General features: G+C 36.8%; 1 pseudogene; it reads left to right on the top strand.

The window, feature by feature from the left end:
* The first annotated feature begins 2525 nt into the window (after positions 1–2525).
* LOC120246241 overlaps positions 2526–4591 on the top strand; it is a 3150-nt pseudogene continuing 1084 nt past the window's right edge.

Below are 4591 nucleotides of genomic sequence, written 5' to 3'. Positions count from 1 at the left end.
GCACTCACGTTAGAAGGCTCTCTCAGTGGATTCTGCGTCTTTTTTCTCCCAATCTCTCAGGTTTTGTAAGGTTTCCAATGGCTTCAGATCTTTTCTGTGTGATGTATGGGCGCGAGTGCAAGTACGGAGCTCCTTACTTCTTCGCCAACTTGCCCTCTCTCCAATTATTTGGGAAATTAAAGAGATTGCTATATAAAAGTGAGTTTTGATTTCTCAGTACTCCTCTTGCCCACACTATAAGACCAAAGAAAGTCTGCTATAAGAGTAAATACCAGTGCTCTACTATAAGACCTTTAACTGGAACTAAAAGAACTTCATTGCTCATACTATAAGACTAAAAGACCTGAGGAATTCAACCTCCTCTAGGAAAGCATCTCTGAACATTGCCAACTAGAGTGATTCTCTAGCCCCTCTAAGAGTCTGTAACACATGCTATTGTTGCATCAAGCAGGCCTCTGTTCAAACTGTGACTCTCCCACTCAGTATCCATATAATCTTGGAGAAGCTACTTAGCAATATATCTTGGAGTTTTCATGTCTGTATCCAGTATGTAATGCAAGCCCATTCTTTTTTAAGACTGAATCGTACCATTTTATTGAAGGAACTCAGGCTGAGAGGCTAACGTTTTCCTCCAAAGACACACTACATGTAAATACTTGAATTGGAATTTAAACACAGAACTATCCAGCTCTGAGATATTCATGCTTACAATGAAACAATGATGCATAATCAAAAGTTCAGAGCAAATAATAGATATTTGTTAAGTGCAGGCATAGGATGCTGGTTAAGAGGTGGGCCCTGGAGCCAAACTGCCTTGGTTCATTCCGGCAAGATACTTAATCCCTCTGTGCCTCAGTTTCTTCCCCTGTAAAATGGAGATATAGTGCAACTTTGTTAGGTTGTTCTGAGTACTGAGTTAATGCATATACATGCTTAAAGCAAATGCTTAAAAATGTGATCATTGCTTAATAGCAATAGTTTTATAAACTTGTGCTCACCAGTATGTACTATACGTGTATTATTGTCTACTTTATGAAGGAGAAAAATGTAGACACTAAAAAGAAATAATTTCTTTCTTTCTTTAACCACACTGAGACAAATAGGGATTCTTTTAAATTTTTTAAAATTATACATTCATACAAGTACATTTTCAAGAAGTGTGGCAAAAATAAAAAGTAGAAAAAAGAAATCATTCATAATTTCATCAGCTAACAACAATCATTACCTACATTTTACTTCATTGTATCTTATTACTTATTTCTATATTTGTTTCTCTGGAATGTATTTGTTTATGTGTAGACACGTAAATACAATTACAATGATATCATATAGGTACCTTGATTTCTTAATTCTAATTTTTTACATAATTAGGATTTCCTTTGTTTCAAACATGAAACGTATTTCTTCCAAATAGTTATTGTCCATTGTCCTTTCAAAGCGTATTTAAGATAAAGCCCAGCAAACTACCAATTGTGAACCCAAATAGAGCTTTTTAGGTATAACATCACTAGACTTAATGAGTTTTTTCCTATTTTTAACACATTATGTATGAAGTGATATATCACAGGAAGTGGCATGTTAAGAAAATACCATTTCCTTTTTCAAAAGATAATAAAACATCTGTGTTTCTTTTTTTACATAGTGAAATAGAGTAATAAAAATAGTCTTCTTGAGCTATATAAATTATCTTTCATATATTTTGGGAGTTCATCCAAAATGCAAATTTCACAAAAAATCAATGTGGTCTTTGAACATAATTTCTAGCATGTGCAAATTTTCTATATCTAATTATACTTAGCACTTAGCACTTCTTATCTTAAGAGCATCAAAGCATTTCACACATCTTAATAAGACTCAAAGTTTTTTTCAATTTTAATTAAAGATTTAATCTGGAGTGATATTCAACAAAGAAACTCTATAAAAATATCCTTTATATGATGCTACATGGTTAGACTCAATTTCTAGAGCACTAAAATGAATGCTCTATTTCAAGATGAGTATTATAGCAAATGGAACCATACGAACCCATTTATTCTCATTTTTTACCTATGATAATTACTATTAAAATGAAGTAGATTCAAATAGAAATTTTTATCAAGTATAGTCAGTTAGATAAATAGGTTTAAAAATTTTACTAAATCCTCATGCTCTTCTGTCTTTCATTTAAAATACATTCCCCTGGGGTACCTGGGTGACTCAGTTGGTTAAACTTCCAACTGTGGCTCCAGTCATGATCTCACCATTTGGGGGTTTGAGTCCCGCATTGGGCTCTGTGCTGACAGTTCAGAGTCTGGATCCTGCTTCAGATTCTGTGTCTCCCTCTTTCTCTGCGCCCCCCCCCCACTTATGCTCTGTCTCTCAAAAATGAATAAATGTTAAAAATATTAAAAATAAAATAAAATATATTCCCCTGTTGAGCTGCCATCTTGCATCCTAGCTTGTGTGCACCTAATCGTGGCTAGTCTGCCTGAGGCCCCCTGAGAGTGAATCTTAGTCCCCTGTGGTCCTATTTCTGCTCCAACCAGATGAACAAAACCATCATGAACCAAGAGAAATTCAACAAATTCAAGCACTAGTGCTCATTGGTGGAAAAGGAACCACTCGTCAAAAGATGACAGTGGTTCATAGAATGGCTACAGCAGATAATAAAAAATTTCAGTTCTCCTTAAAGTTAGGGGTAATCAACATCTCTGGTATTGAAGAAGCACATATGTTCACAAACCAAGGAACAGTCATCCATTTCAACAAGCTTAAAGTTCAGGCATCCCAGGTGCCTCGTTAGTGCAGTAGGTAGCGCATCAGTCTCATAAAGTTCAGGCATCCCTGGCAGTGAACACTTTGACCATTCTAGGTCATGCTGAGAGGAAATAGTTGATGGAAATGCTACCCAGGATCTTAAATCAACTTGGTGCAGACAGTCTGACTAGTGTAAAAAGACTGGCTGAAGCTCTACCCACACAATCTGTGGATGGAAAAGCACCACTTGCCACCTGAGAGGAAGGAAGGAAGGAAATTCCAGATCTTGCAGAGAATCTGCCGGTCAGAGTGGCTAAAATGAACAAATCAGGGAACTCTAGATGCTGGCGAGGATGTGGAGAAATGGGCACCCTCCTACACTGTTGGTGGGAATATAAACTGGTGCAGCCCCTCTGGAAAACAGTGAGTGTGGTCCTCAAAAAATTAACACTAGAACTCCCTTATGACCCAGCAATAGCACTGCTAGGAATTTACCCAAGGGATACAGGAGTGCTGATGCATAGGGGCACATGGACCCCAATGTTCACAGCAGCACGCTCAACAATAGCCAAATCATGGAAGGAGCCTAAATGTCCATCAACTGACGAATGGATTAAGAAGATATGGTTTATCTGTACAATGGACTACTACATGGCAATGAGAAAGAATGAAATCTGGCTATTTGTAACAACATGGGTGGAATTTGAGGGTGTTATGTTGAGTGAAATAAGTCAGGCAGAGAAAGACAGATACCATATGTTTTCACTTATAAGTGGATCAGGAGAAACTTAATGGAGGACTGTGGGAGAGGACAAGGGGAAAAATAGTTGTGGAGAGGGAGGGAGGCAAACTGTGAGAGACTCTTGAATACTGAGAACAAACTGAGGGCTGATGGGGGTGAGGGAGAGAGGAAAGGGGGTGATAGGCATGGAGGAGGGCACTTGTTGGGATGAACACTGGATGTTATATGGAAACCAACTTGACAATAAACTATGAAAGAAAAAAGTTTAAAAAAAAACTGTCAATAAAGTATGCCAAAATAGAAAAAAAAAATTCCTTGCCTAGTGAAAATAAGTAATTAATTGATTAATTAATGTATTTTCCTCTGTTATTTTTTAAAAATAGTTTTCAGCCTTCTGTGGTTACTATTTTGAATATCTAATTGTTCTTTCTCAGCCAACATCTCTAAAATATGCCTGGAAAGTGTCAGTGGACATCATCCCAATTGGACAGTAATATGTACTTCTAGAGTCACAAAGAGAAACTACCTGTGCAGCCATTTAGGAAGGGAAGAATGTACAGATCTCATAAAGAATATTTGTATTTATATTCTTTCTTACGTCATTCAAAGAGCATCTAATCTGGAGCATTTGCGCTAAGGAGTATCTATTAGAATTTCAGTATGATCTTGGAGAATGAAAATGTAGCCATTAGCATGTTTACCTGGCAAGGAAGTTAGGAAATTAGGAAGCTGGAACAGAAAGAAGGAAAACAGAAAATGAGGTAGGGAACAGGAGAAGGTGAAAGAGTAGAGGGGAGGTAAGAGAGGAAAGAAAGAAAAGAGGAAAAGAGGGAGCTTTCATTGTACTACTCTGTGCCAAGCATTTTTGCTAGCATTGTATCATTTAATTATTATTCTAACCTTGAAACAATGGTATTACCCACATTTTTATAATGGAGAAATTGGGGCTCACAGGACAGCTTCATTTCATAATTAATACAGCCTGTCACTAATTGAGGTGGAGCTTAAACTCAATAGTGTCTGACCTCAAAACCTCTATTTTATTCGTATACATCACATTACCATTCTAGAAATTGCCTGAATGCTATATGAGCTTTTCTTTTTTTTTTTTTT

Source organism: Hyaena hyaena, unplaced genomic scaffold, assembly GCF_003009895.1.
Source record: "Hyaena hyaena isolate Hyena2069 unplaced genomic scaffold, ASM300989v1 scaffold_462, whole genome shotgun sequence".
NCBI lineage: Eukaryota > Metazoa > Chordata > Mammalia > Carnivora > Hyaenidae > Hyaena > Hyaena hyaena.
Note: the sequence above shows the minus strand (reverse complement) of the source record. Positions and strands in the feature narration are given on the sequence as shown.